This window comes from Nipponia nippon, unplaced genomic scaffold, assembly GCF_047370975.1.
Source record: "Nipponia nippon isolate SJK-2023a ecotype South Korea unplaced genomic scaffold, ASM4737097v1 scaffold_1, whole genome shotgun sequence".
Classification (NCBI taxonomy): Eukaryota; Metazoa; Chordata; class Aves; order Pelecaniformes; family Threskiornithidae; genus Nipponia; species Nipponia nippon.
In genome coordinates, this window is record NW_028262290.1 from 115,308,831 (window position 1) to 115,324,818 (window position 15,988).

Genomic DNA, 15,988 nt, shown 5'->3' on the forward strand with positions numbered 1-15,988 from the left:
GTAAAAGAAGCATTTCAGTGAGTCATGAATAAAGATTTAAATGAAATCCAGAACCTTTAGTTAAAAACAGGCTATAGATCAATTTTCATTAAAAAGCAAACCCTCCTTTCAGTTATAACTTATTTGTTGACTTGAAACAAAACTTCAGAAGACAAGAAGTACGCATACTTGAACTACAACTACCCAGCTTGAAATCCAGTAAGGCAGCATGGTTTCTAGAACCTGAAAGATATAAAAGGATAATAAAAATACAAGGCAAACTCAAAAGAGAAAGAGAAACAAGAACTGAGAAAAGCAAAATTTAACATATACACAGACTTGGGGGGCGGGGGAAGGCAGAAAGAGAGAAGAAATGTTTCCCCCACAAAAATGAAAGACTCTGCCACTCTGTGGCATCTTTTTAAACAACATTTGAAAATAAGTTTATTCTGTGACAGAAAAAAGAAGGGTGAGAAATGCATGGGTTCACACGGTAGCCACACTTCGTTATTTTATTTTGTTTTTATAGTTATTCTTGAAATTACTCTGTTATCATCTGAAAGATAAAGATACAGATTTCCCTAGCACACAGGAAAAAAAAAAAAAAAAAAAAAAAAAAGATTATGAATTTCCCCAAGTCTTACTATTAAAACTATTACTTTTTGACCTCAAGTGTCTTTTGTTTAAGGGGTAATTTCAATCTTGCCATAGAAGGGAGTGACATCCACGAAGGATGCTATCAAACCGCTGTGGCGTTATCACACACGACCTGTAGGTTTATGAGAGATACCCGCTGCCGGTTCCTAGAGCGGCTGCCTGCGAGGTCTCCCTCCCCGGCACTCTCTCCCAGTGCAGTGAATGCCACCTGCTGGCTTTCTGCTTCCAGTACAGCTTTCCATACTGGGATTAAGCTCAGGGCATCCCGCTCAGTGTGGAGTCGTAATAAACATCCCTCATCTCAAGTGTGGAGTAGTAATAAACTAATATGGCTTTTAATTTCTCGACCCAGTCTAGCTAGATCTGCGAGTGGATGTTTGACTGCTTATTGAGTTATTCTGTAAACTTAGTGGATACTGGGAGGTATCTGGTAGTAATTTCCCATGCTGAAAAAATGTAATTGAAATGACCATGTCCCATTGATTCATTTTAAATATCCCTGAGAGAGTACATGACACGTTACTTCTTGATAACTTCATTCACCCAGAAAACATTACTTCAATAATAAGTCAACAATCTGTGAAGTGCTAAGCATGTATCCAACTTTAAAGTCTGTCCTTGTTAACTAAAATAAAACCTGAAAGGTGGTTCACAGTTGTCCTGCATTGGACTAGATGTGTTCACTATAAATTTGGAAGTTAAGATTAGGAGAAAACTGAAGTGCCAAAGAAACATTACTAATATAAAATTTACCAATTCTGGTAAATACACAGCCTGACAGTAAAGATCAACACCACGGTGTAGTGGCGACTTGCAGGCAGGCTAGTTTTGCATTAAACCACTCTGACCAATTGTACAAATGGTGTTTGCAATGTGTTAGTACAAAATTCTTACTCTTGTAGGAAAATATGAGTATCACAGAAGGAAGCATCACAGAACACAAAAATCCAAAAGAAAGTCCCATTAAGGAGATTATTCCAAAGTATATGTTAAGTATATACCAAGTAATAAAGATTTTTAACAAAATGCCTGAGGCGTATCTGAAAAATCCACCTAGATGGTGGAAACAAACAAACAAACAAAAAAATAGTTTCTTCCTTCCTTTTTCCAGTTGGTTTTTCTTTTAAGGACAAAACATCTCTAAAGAAATCATCTGAGTGACTGCAGGAAGGGTGAAGCAGCGATAGCTGCCCTGCTGCTCGGCTGTTTATATGGTATCACATGTCTATCAGTTCAGAACGGTAGGAGAAAGTAGATGTGAAGTTCTAGTACAAAGTCGTTACTGTTCTGTCAGCTGCCACCATTTCCTTGCTCCACTCCTCCACCATTCATATTTCTCTTCAGGATCCAATTCTGCTGAGGTACTAACACAATTTACAAGCAGCTCAGGGTAGACTATGTCAATTTTTCAAACTTCTGAAATGATTCATAACGACAAGACTTTGGTATTAACCATATCACATAACTCCCTGGTCTTACTGTTTCCTGCTTTTACAATAACAAAACCAAAAAGAGTACAAACACTGGGCAGGATGAACTGGGGCAGCAACAGGTGAAATATTTCATTTTATGCTATGATTTTTTAAAAATGTATTATATTTTTGTTTAGAAATTTTCAATATTCTGGATGACATATGTAGAAGAAATCTCCTCACCTTCCTCCCCATGGAAGAAGAACTCACAAAGGCAGGGTGTCTGATGCTGGGGAAGGACTCACCAGACTGTAAGTCACTGTTTTAGTGAGATAGCGGTAGAAAGTTCACAGGTGCTGTTCCTGTCAGGGAATTGTGTTGAGATGTTTACGGGAGCCCTACATTAATTCATTTTCACAAATAAATTTTTTTAAAGGAAAAATCAAATCAGGAAAGAAGCTTCATACAATGAATACCATATAAGTAGGTTTTGAATAGCAGGGAGAGAGGCAGATAAGAGGAACAGCAACTGGTTTATTTCTTCTTTGCCAGACCCAGGCTTGTGTCTCCACTCTCATGTAATTTTGAGGTGCACGATCCATATTCCACTCATGAGTACTTGCTTAAAGGACCAGGAACTGCCCCAAGAACACTAGATTAGCACACAGAAGTGGCTCAGGTTCTGACAGAGCCTGTCTGACCGCACCCCCCATGTTCCTAAATCAGCAATTACTTCAATTCTGGCACAAGAGGAACTTTTTTAATATGATATAGTATTTAAAAATTCACCACAGTGAGTTTCATGGAACACCAGGTAAACTTTCCTGCTTATATATTGGGACCTTTTGAGTGTATAACTTATCATTAAATCTGAGAGCTTAATGCATGAGAACATGCATACGGTATGAGTGTAAACCTGAAGCCTTGCAGCATGATAGTATGATCACACAGAACTAAAAGAAGCAATTAGTAGTTGAAAACACAAAGATATTGAAATGTCTGAAATCACTCCATGTAAAACAAACTTGGTAAAGCACTCTCATTCTTGCTATGCAGTAAGTGAAGGCAATGGAACTGATGAAAGGATTTTTTAACTGGAAAATCAAAAGGAGTGAATTTGTCTTCCTGCCCTTCTATAATTTTCTGCTTTATTTCTTTACTGAGAATATATTCTTGTCTTCCCGTTTGTTCTCCACAGTGGAAAAGTCTTACCTCCCGTGCTAATGCCACAGAGAGGATAACATTGGACACACACAAAGAGCATGGAAGCTGATCATCCTTGGCAGGATCTTCAGGAGATCCCTAACTTAAAGGGAATTACTGTATTACCCCAGATTCTGGATGACAAATCAGTCTTACTGCTTTTGAGCTGACGCAGTGTCCTTGCAAAGATCATGGTGAAGAGCATGTTATGGCACAGTAATGGAGTCTGCTTCAGTGCTGTACTCCATTATAGCTGAGAACTAATTCCCAGAGTTGCAAGAGCATCTTGATACGGTGTTTAAATAGTGAATAAAATCTCGGATTGGCTTGAAACTATTTTGAGGAGCTCAGGCAGGTCCGAATATATACCAGAGACAGAAATTTACTATTTAAAGGATAAGAATATCAGGCAACATATCTCTAGGTGCAAAAGCTTTCTGCTTTTCACTGCTTAATCAATTTGATGCTTGTGTAGCACTTCTAGGATTTCTACATGACATTTCAGCACCTAGAAAAAGATGTTTTCCAAGCATGCCTTTATGGGGTTTTAATGGTGATACAGCTGAACTTCGTGATGAACTTGCAGTGCTAATAAGCACCCTACCCATAAAGCTGCCCTCAAAAGACACCTTCACACCTTTGAAATGGGCTATGATTCACACATTGCGCAGATGAATTGCTGCACGATGCTGCAGGCATCTCTAGCAATTCTGGCAACTATTGTGGCAGCAGATAATCAAAACATATCTACCTTCATTCTAAGACATAACAGGCTCATTTAATTGGTTTAGTTACTTCATCTATTGAAAATGACATTGATGAAAATCTCAATTATCCAAAAATGATTGATGTATTCAGTACAGAGAAAGCTTGCAAGTAGCACTAATCATAATTAATCTAATGGATTGCAAATGATTCTATTTCACTTATAGGGTGTTCAGGGTAATTACTGTTGACATATGATATGCGTATAGTTTGAAACATGAACACATGTTTTCCAGGATGTTTGTTCTTAAAAGTATATGCATATTGACCCTACATTATGAAATTACAAATGATTCCTTTTCAGGACTTGTTAGCATTTGTTGGCAAGTTTACCCTTATTGTTTGTAAGAGACAATGTTGTAGCAGCTATTTTAAAGTGTATACATTCAACTTCTCTAATAATTTCAAAGAACACACTTATGAAACCTGCAGGGTAAATTATTTCACTAAAGCAATAATTTGCATTTCAACTCCAGCAAAGGACAAAGGGGAAGGAATGAAAGCTAGCAATCAGCAACAGGAAGGAAGAACATGACATAACTGAAAAATGTAGAAAATTCAAGGCTGATTTTCTGAACTAATTTCAAATGTTGAAAAATAGTACGGCTTCCTTCCTGTAGGTTTACATTCTGACTGTGTACACATATATACAAATTTCATGTACAAACTTCCTCTGTATTAATATTGGGAACACTACATTTATATTATGCTACAGCTTTCACAGTATATCTTCACTCAGTTTTAACCACAGATATGCTGCTTGCCAGTGAAACATGTTAATCTACCTTTTTTCAAATGTGCAATACAGGGTTTACATCATTACCTCACTGTATGAGAATCCAGTGTTGGATGTTTCCAGGTTCCCTTAAATTAAGCTGTAGTAGTACCTGCTGGCAAATTTACTCAAAAGCAGGTCAAAGATCCTGATGGTATAGCTGTCTATGCCACAAAATTTTATGTTTGCTGTATATGCAGACTCAGGTAAAAAAGACAAGACATGAAAAAGTGGTGAATAATCACTCCTCTACTAAATCTTTTAAGTCTCATACACAAAACACCTCAGTAAAAGTATGCAACTTTCCATGAAAAAAACAGAATTTGCCTCCTCTGGTATGAAATCAAAGTGCCCAGCATTCACTGGGCACTAGTGAGCATTTATTCACCTTTCTTAATCTCATCTGTTGAGGTTCTTGGATTTGTCCAGACTTTAACACAAATGTTAATAGAAAAAGAAGCACCAGTTTTGTAAGTAGGCCCAGTCCTGAGTGTTATTCATGTTAAAGAGGATTACGTGTGCACCTTTCATTTGTGCAAGAATAAGATACATATTAGATAGGCAGTACCCCATATTCTTGTGAATTTTGGTCATGGTTAAATTGGCCTTCTTGTTTTGTGGTGAGAACTTTATTTCAAATAAATTAGTAAGTACTTTTCCAGATCTCATTTGGGATTCATTTCCTTTCCCCAGCAGCTATGTATGGACTGAAAATATATGTTGCTGTATATTGCTATATTTATTTATGTAGCAATTCTAGAGTCAGAAAAAACTGACCAAGGAGAAAGCATAAAACAAATAGTTACCACAGATTCCTGCTTCCAAAATAAATTGAGTAAACATAACTTTCTTAATTCACCAAACTGGGATTTTCAATGTTTGTGATATTCGATTCTATATATTTATAGAAGAGAACCCATTATTCATAAGGAACTTTAAAACCAAAAGCACATAGCAAGTTTACCTCGGGAATGTCTCAAAAGACCATTTAACAATTGCAACAATTGGCTATGCATCATTTTTTCCACAGCTTATTACCCAAAGTGTCAGCTTTTACCTTAATTTGTGAATTTGCAAACTCAACAAAAATGTCTCCATTTGGAAAAAAAAAATCTACAATGACATTTTTTTTAAAAGTAAGAAAATTAATGAAATAGAAGCATACTTTTATGTGATTTTGAAAAACAAATACCTAAGCCAAGTAGTAAATCACAAACTAAAAATATACTGTAACCTTGAGTTACTTGAGTTTATAACCATGTACATTTTTAAAATTTGTCAAAACAAACAAACAAACAAACTATTTATAATAAATTATCCTAATCAAGTTAAGATGATGGAAAGCAGACCTCAAGACAAGAAATGAGTAGTTCTGTTTAATCTGTCCTCTGTCTACTCATTCTTTTGTGGTTGAGAAGAGGTACAAATGACGTCCTTTGGATTGTTTTGAACAGCCAGATGAATCATCAGGTTCTTTTTCAAGACATTTAGTTGATGCAGTAAGTAAGCCTCTACCGGCTATGAAGAAAGTTAGTACCTAAAGGAACCTGAAACCCATCAGTGACTTCTACAGATGGTGCACCCTAACTGTGACTGTCAGATTTTTATACAATACCGCAAAAAACTTCTCAAAGCCAGTATTTTTTGCAAGGAAGATTACACAATTAACATGCACTAATTAATAATAAATTGCTAATTAACAACTAAAAATTACAAAACCAATCAACAACAGGTTAGAAAATTAATGTTTTCATGACGTACAGAGGAAGTCAAATTTCCTAGATACTGTTTCAAATTTCTACAGAAGTGATGAGGGGGTTTTGTGCCTGCTGATTAGACAAGCTGCTCTGCTGCAGTTGCTAAGGTCTCTACTGAATGACAGCACTGTTAAGATATGTTTCTTGCACACTGGTGAATCAGATAGTTAATGACTGATTTGGAGTTACCTCCTGTTTCTGGTCATGGATGGAAGTAAAAGACTGACATTACCCCAAGCTCTACATTCAGTTTGTGCATCCTGTCTTATCTACCTTTCAGAAGCCAAGCTTTTTCCCTAAAAAGGATTCAGGAAATATATAAAACTTTTTGATGCCATGTCAAAATCCAGCTGACTGACAGAAAAAAGGTGAAATTGTTGGTTACCAGATGAATAAGAGACCCAGAAAAGGAGGGGGAGAGGGGAGAAGAGGCAAAGACATTAAGGCAAGAAATAGTGTTCCAGGAATGTTTTTTTCTTTCAGTCACTGAAATTATTTCATGCCTAAATCTAGCTGCTTAACAGACTTCCTGGCTTTCGGAAACTGAGTGCAGGTGAAGATAACTTGTGCAGTGAGTTCTGTGTCTGTTCCACCAGTTAGAAGGGAAGAAAACAATCTCACTGATCCGTAGTAGGTGGTTTATTTTTCTCATGGGAGATGCAGTTTCCAGTATCTTGCAGGTCATTCTGTTATGTGCTTTTGTGCCATGTGGTAATGCATTTGTTGAGTAAATTTTCAATTTAATGGGATTTTTTTCTTTACTGGTAAAATAAATCATTTTGCTTTTGGATCAACAAAAGTGAGCTCTACATAAAATGCAAACTTAGCTGTTCCTGCCAGTAATTCCACACTGACCTCCACATGCGGGGTCAGCTTTGGGGCCCCGTGCAAAGGTTTGGCACCAATCACCGCATGCCAAAGCACCACCTTCTGGGAGCCCATCCTGGTGGAAAACAGTGTTGTGACAACTTGGCGGCCTCTTGCTACCCCTGGCTCTTGTTGGTCAGTGTGCAACTGGTTAGCGGACAGTTCCAATAGGCCACATTACAATGGAGGGTATCACTCAAGACCACGCTGTCAAGGCTGACCAATCTTTTGCTCATTGTAGCCTCTCCAACTGTGCAGTGTAATTCCTGTTCCCTTTTGGTGCTCTCTGCAAGGAGTCTGTCAAACATTAACTGCAAGCCTCAGGGGCCATCAGGGAAGATTTATGGACACCGTCAGCTGCTATACTAACCATTCTGCTGCTGCCAGAGTAAAACACTCTCCAAAGGCTGAAATGACATCCTCCTCTCACCCACAGACATCTGTTTGTAAGAGGTCTGAGAGCCACTTTATAGCAGATGCTGCTTACCCACTACGATCCTGTGCCACATGGTTGTTTGGCAGAAAGCACAGACCACGTGCTACTTCAGATCACAGTATGCAGATATCCAGGGTCTCAGATGAATACACATTTGAGCAAATAACTGGTATGACTGAAAGCAGGTATATCATTTAGGGAATTAGAGAATTCTGTGGTAGGAATTCTTAGAAGATTGATAAATGGGACCAGTTTTAAACTTTGCTTTTATTCCAAGCTTAGACTGTACATTGTAACATGGGACATTTGGTACCTAACTCTGGTTCACACAGCAAGTTTTCATGACACTTCGATAACAAACCTAACAGACCAGGACCGGAGCCTTGTGCAGTTAGCATAAAGCACACTAACACCTGCTTCTAGTGATTGCGGTAGGATTTTTTACTGGGCCACTGAGTATAGAAATGCTTATATATTATTACCAATTATGTTATATTAGCTTACTTATGTTTGAGTTCAAAACAAGCTATTGTTAATTAAATCCTGCTTCATATGATTCTACTTTTATGGGTGCAGAACACCACTGCTTTGGCTACATAACCATGAAGTTATAAGCTCTGAGGCACAGGTTAGACGACAGCGTGGTGAACACTGTCACCACCCTTGTAGCAAAATGACAGCGGAGAACCTGGGACCTCCAACACCTGGATAGCCATCCCAGCCCCACTGGCCTCCCAAGAAAAATTGACAGAAAAGTCAATGAGGCCATCTGATGCACTTGGTTCAGGGCTAGGGCTAGTTCACCACAGCGATCAAATAAATCAGTGCATCAAACCATCAAAGCCTTGCAGCCATGCTGCTCGCATTTTTGAAAATGATTAGATTTGTCTTTCACCCTTGGCAGACCTTGTACATCCAGCCTTTCTCAATGTGTAGACCTTTACGTGCACCTCCTCTACCTGTGAACCGTTCTTAAACGCTGCACGTGACAGATGGGCATTCCCTAGTCAACCAGGGTTGTCTCTACAAATGAAGCCATGATGTATTCCTTATTTTCTTACGTCTTGGTCTCTTTATGCCCTTTTCCCTGTGTCACCGAGGCTGTGGTCTTTGGTGGGTGCCAGAGTGTGGCAGAGTCCTGGAAGTCCCACATGCAAAGGAAGAAGGGACAGGCTATGAAAGTTCCTGCCTCTGGGGTAGCATAGTCTGTGTGCCTACCAAAGTCAATCTCAGCTGGCAGCTGTAACCACTTTATCATGCTTGCCACTCTGATGCCAAGCATGAAGGGGAGCGGAGGTCCCAGTGGGGACCATGTCTGGTTGTCAGCAGACAAGCTCTGGCTGATGCTATTTTATCTGCTGCCGTTGCCATAGGATACTCTCAGTTGAGGAGGAGCTGCTGGCTTTCCCCCCTTCCACCCTCCCATCTGCTACAGCACATTCCTTGCTTCTGCAGGTGTTGGCTCACATCTATAGGCATCTGTCTCTAAATCTCCTCAGTATCCAGCCCCACTCTCTGCCATGAAAAAAATTAAGACATAAACCTCATTTTTCCTGTTTCAGAGGAAACCTCAAGCAAGATCCTCTTGCTGAGCAGGATGGTCTGAGCAGGATGTCAGCATGTGAGAGAAGATCCCCTCACCTGGGTTGTTCTTGGAGGTTGGCATGATGCTTCTGAAGAATGGCACACAGCCGAAAGGGAAGCTGGAGACTGCGTACTTGGGATCCCCTCCTCCCAACCGAGGCCTCAGAGCTGAAGATCTGCTGCAGATCAAGACAGTAACTTTATATATGCCAAGCTGCAGTTGACTGTGGTTTCAGCCTTGTGGTCTCCTGAACATCACCATTGTATTCTTCAGTGTCTTGAGAAAACAGGACATGATACTCAGAACCTCCACTCCTGTAGTCCCCAAGGGGTCCCAGGTGGAGCTAGACTTCTCTCACTCTTGTCTCAGACCCTCTTTGGCTAGGAGAAAGGCAACCATCCTCCCAGCCCCATGCCTTTCTTGAACTCAAGGTCAAAGAAGAAAGGAATGGGTGTTTTATAGCATGTCATTAGTATGTCCAGTAGAACCTGAAGCATGGACTGAGACTTGTTGAGACACTGCCAGCGTACCATGTCAAAGCAAGCATGGACATATCCATAGTAGTAAGCAACAGTGGTCCCTAGCACCCCCCAACTTTCACGCCATGTGCAGGAGAAGCTTAGGGAAAGTGCTGGCTGTCAGGGATAAATACCTTCCTGAGCTCATTCATCAAATTTACAGATGATTCTAAGAGTTTACAGGTTTACTAAGAAAGCCCAATGCCGTGGAACAATCATGCATGTGGTTCAATATAGGAGTAAAAACACAACGAAAGTGTGATGATATAGAACTGAGGCTGGACAGACATTACAAGGAAAACAAGAAAATCTGAGAGCTTTCCCTTGGCTTGAGCTGATGTCTCTATGTGTTTTCACTCAGTATGACTGTAACTTGCTGCTATGGCTATGTTTTACTGCCAGGTTTCCTCCACACATGCAGACAAAATGTTTTTAAACTTGTATGGAACATTTCAGTTTAGCTACATAGCCAAGTTACTGGGAAGCCTTCAACAAAGAGAAATTTCTGCAATTCAGATTCTGCTTCAGGCAGCTGGTTTTAATATCAAATATTCTCTTTCGAGCAACCTTTCAAGATTAAGGTGTGTTGAACTCATCAGGTCACTGCCACCACTCCTGTCTGATGTGGATCATACAAGTGAAGCAATATAAGTGAAGCTGAGTGATGTGATAGGACATTAGGCCTGGAGATGAAGTTATATATCATTCCTATTTTGTAATTTATATTTAAACCTGGAACCATTTATATTTAAATCTGGAAATTATAAATGAGTTTGAGACACAGAGGAAAAAACGTTCTGGATCCAGAAAGTGTTTTATTTAAAATTCCAGGTATGTTGATGGCTCTATTGTGCTATATGCACTACTTGACTTGCATTAAAAAGGAAAAGCTATCAGAATTTTTATACAAGAGACAAATGTACTTCTGCCATCTGTAACTGAAGTAACTCTCTGTTTCTCTGCATCTTTCAGATGCTGAAACTTTGGGCAAAGTGGTGAAAGTGAAATTAGCAGTAGATTCATATGGAAAAGTTTTGAAGTTTTGAGCTTGAGTTAATGAAAACTTAGGGCAGTTATGAGATATATTAACTGAATAGCTGGAGATAATTGAGAACATTGAAAAATGTGTGCAATCAGATTTTAAAACTTGTATGTGCTCAAAGTTGAAGGTAAAACTGGATTTATAGCTACTTTTATAAAACAAATAGGCCTGTTCTCTTTAACATGTAGTTATAAAATACTGAATTTAGACACACGTGTACAGTATAACACTACTGTACTCTTTTACAGAGCAAAAAGCTGAAACTAATATGTCATCTTGGGAATACCTGGAAGATCATTTACTTACTTATTCTTAAGAGGATTACCATTTTTATAGTCTGTTTCATCATTTAAATAAAGCTAGAACCTCTCTCATTTAAGCATCAAACAGCTGCCTGCAGCATGATGGCAATTTTGTACACATAAGAGAGGGAATAATTTTTAAAAAATTATCAGCAAACTCTCCCAGATAGGTGTGACGACCATATCATTGCAGTTATATCAGCATGTACTGATATATAAATATATCAGGATATATTTATATACTGTGTTACCAATAACACATGGAACTCTAAAACTAAAATGTGTATTAAAAGAGAAAAGGTTATAAACTTTCAGTTGGGCTTCAGATTGAAATTCATCAGCCTTGGTCTTGAAGTTCATCGAATTTGAACAGTGAGGATAACTGACGGGGATCAGCAGCTGACTTAGTTAAAAAAAAAAAAAAAAAAGAGGACTGGTAAATAGAAACTGCAATGCTAAAAAAAAATCAGGAAGTGGTTTAAATAAGCTTTTGTCAATGTATCTAAAGTATAAACCCCTGGTTCCCTAATGGATCTCCAATTACTTTATTTCACTGTTGGACCATCTTTCACCAGGAAACCTTTCTTCAGGAAAAAAATTGTTAGGCCATGTTATCATCTGTACTAGGAGCAACACATGGGATAGCATAGCTATTAGCAATCAGAGAACAAGGAATTACTGTGTACATTTTCACGTACTGAGTTTGCAGCATATATTTGAATGCATATATACGTTTCCTATCTGTCTTTGTGTTCAAGACCAGTATTGAGGAAACAAGTTTGTTACCCCTCCAACCTCTGTGGGTGGAGTGTGTTGGCACTGGCAGGGTGTTCAGCACTTGGGCTGTGAGCAATAGCGATCCTTACAACCGGGAGCAACTCCTATGCACGTGAAGTGTACGCATGCACTATGTACAGCTGGAGCACAGAGAAGGAAACCACGACAGCAGAGGCAAATCTGGTTTTGAGATGACTCAGAGGTGATTTCTGATCTTCTAGCACATGCTATGTTGGAAACCCTGTGAGAAACCCAAGCTGCAGCTCACAAATAGGAGGAGTCATCCAGCCACGGGCCTGCACTGTATGGCCCTTTTCCAGCAGGACCCTTCACCTATAGATAAAAATACATCACCAGCCACATGAAAACTTCTGGTTTCTGCTAACAAGTGACTATTACTCTCTCTCCCAATGACCACTGTGTTTGACGTATGATCACTCAGTACATGATCGAACCCCAGATTTCCTTTTCCCATCCACAGGAACATATGACAGAAATGATCACCTGTGGTTTATCTCATGCTTCTGTCATATACTGGGGAGGTATATGGCATTTATCTCTCAAAGTCCTTAAGGAAAAAAGTGTGGCTTATGCCAGGTGAAAGCTCAGCTACTGCTGGCCTGTGCAGCACTTCTGTATGCAGATAAATGCTGCGTACAAGCCAGGACTTTGCATCCATTAAACAAGTTGAACCAGCATAAAGCCTTGAATGTTAAAGTGACATCTGAAACATGATCTACCATTTAAAATGTTCCTGAATGTGACACCAGCATTCACCATTTCTAACCAGCAGTCTTCTAAGGACTGGGGTATATTTTTGAAAGCTATGGTTGGCTACATGTTATGATGACTGCAGACATTGTATCAAGATCTGTTTTCTGTTCCTAACAATTTTATTATCTTAGAACAGATGTAGAGCAAATTGTTTAGAAATACATACTTTTTTACTTGGATGAATTGGATCAGAGTCTGAAAGAGTCAATAAAGAGAATAACGCAGCACGATTTTTTTCCTACAAAAGCTTGAAGGAGCAGAGCTTGAAAAACTTTCAACTCCTTTGGCACATTCTTTAGAGTCAGAACAAGCTAACAAAATTTTGTTTAGATTAAGCCTTCTCAATGTGATCTGTTCAACTGTCTCTGCCTTGTGTGCTCTTCCTGTTTATAAACTACCCACTATCTTACTTTTTCTTTTAAATGACCACATAGTACCAATTAGTAGGGAATTTAAATACAAAACCAAACCAAACTCTTACAGCAGCCAAATCGTGCTCCAACTGCTTGACTATTTTATTCATTATGACCATAAAAACATGCCTCAATTAGTCTCTGGCAAAGTTTTTAGTGGCTATTTTACTGTGCTGTTTAATTTCCGCTCCTACCTTAGCAAGGAACAGTACTTCATATACTACAAAATTTTCTACCCAATAGAGCTGTGCAGTTACTAGCCTGTCCCCTGACTGGAATATAACAGCATATTCTGCTTGGACTACATCACAATTCAAGTATTCATGTAATTTTCCATCATATTTTCAGGCCTGGTATTCCCTAAAACCCTAATACTGTCCTCAAGCATATTTTGTTGCTCACTTTAATGTATCAAGATGATGTGATTGTCTGATCCCCTATTTTTCTGCCCTGCTGGGATTTACTACCATGAATACGCTAAAGCTTTTCACATATACCTGTTCAGATTGTCTCTGCAGATGAAGATCTCCCAGTCAAAACAGCAATATGCAACAAGGTTTTACTAGTTGGAGTTCCATAAAATATAGAGAGGTCCGAGTTCAGTCCAGCCATGTTAAATATTCTGGAGGTCCTTAAACTAGGCTCTGAAGACCTTTAGATCTGATAAACTAGAAACCATCTCTGTATCTTTACCAGTTAACTTTGATTTTAAATACTTATGTGAACCTCAGTTACAATCTACCTTTGTTACCTGATATCACAGATTTTTTTTCTTCAATATACAGGAAGCTGCTTCAAGTCAATGTATCTTCACTTTCCTACGCTTTCCATATCCCGTTGCAAAGACCAGTCTTCTCTGTCTCACTTTCAGTAGAGTCCTAACCGCAACACATGAGTAATGATGGAAAACTGTACATGGATCTGGTGAATCAGTGTATTTGAAACTGTCAGAGAGCAAACTACTAGTCTGTTTTCAGCTGGCCTAGATATGATCCAGATCAGAGTTACCAGTTTCTTTGATGAGGACTACTTGAGCTGTTGTAAAACACTTATTCTTTCTTGTGGCACTCTTGTGTTCATGGGTGGGCACATACTATAGCTACAAAGGATGAGCCCAATGTTACACTCTAGTATTCTGTAAATCAGTATGATGTAAGATGCTGAATATGTTTCATACACCCAAAAGACAAACCAATATACAGACAAGGAATGACAAATATGTAGAAATATTTACACACAAATTACCAAACACAAAGAAAACTTTAACAAAGGCAGAAATTAAAAAATATATTATGTGTATTACCTCCGCAACTATTAACCATGCTGTCATTCACATAATTTTGAGACTCTAGGATAAGGTAGAATAAAACACCCCTGATTTTTTATTGCTCTAGGGTGCCAAGTCGCAGGGATGATAGCCATATTACTTGGAAGGATTAATGCCTGTATTTATCAAGACTTCTAAAACATTACATTCTCTCCATTCCTTTTTGTCTGCACATTTTCTGTATATTCCATGCTAGCATTCATGAACCTCTCTTTTGTGGTACAAAGTGTGCAAAAGTTTCTGTATTAGTAACATCCTTTAGGGTTATCATTCATGTTGTCTTCAGGGCAAATTAGGGGGATGTACCTACCACTGACAGAGTCAGGTCATTCTCTGAAAGCAAGCTGTCAATTCCATTATGTTAGTTACCATTTATGGGCAAAAGTTTCTGTATTAGTAACATCCTTTAGGGTTATCGTTCATGTTGTCTTCAGGGCAAATTAGGGGGATGTACCGCTGACAGAGCCAGGTTATTCTCTGAAAGCAAGCTATCAATTACATATATTAGTTACCATTTATGGGCAAAACTAATATTAATTATGCCTCAAACCTCCACAACTGTAACCTGTAGTAGTCCTGGACTGCCACCTAGAAGCTAACTGCCTGTTTTTGGAGTCATCTGGTCTCTCACCTTGAGACCACACATGCTGGTGTGTCACAATAAGTCCTTACTGAAAATGTTTTGGATTGTTAATTTATTTTATGCTGTTTCTTTGTTTATGAATATAGTTCTGCCGCACAGAACTATTGCACCAGCAACAGTCTGTGCAATGGAGACTGCACTTGCAGCAGCAAGCATTATATTCTTCAGTTTTGCAACTTTCTGAACCACAACAGCTGTTCTTGTTTTCAAGAAAAGAAAACGTCCACCATTTCACATCCTTTCTTTCTGTTTTCCACAATAATACAAGAAATCAGAAAACCCTTCCACTGCTGTCAGATCCATGGTCTACTTATGGCTGATGCAGAGAAAGCCAGTACACACATACAGAGCTTTCAAGTTACCCAAACTGCTACACTGCCAGGCTAAGAACAGTTCTGAAGAAGAGCTGGGAATGTCAGACGTTCTCTCATCATGAGCAATCCTAGAGTGAATCCAGGCAGGACACATCCAGGAAATCTAGCAAGCAAAAGGCACAGATTGAATAAACTGCAGCGCCAGCATGCATGTGGACTATACAGCTACAGAAGAGATCACAAGAGATAATAAATTAAGGTGATTAAAGTCTCTAGTGCATTTACTAGCAGGTAATCATCACAGTTACATAGGCACGGGCATCCGAGCATGTACTAGGGCACATAAAAAGACTGACTTGCAGGGAAAACCCATCTCTAGTTTTGTCTCAAGGGTTTAAAGTCTCAGCAATGTCTACAGCTGGTTTTCATTACTCTGTAAAAG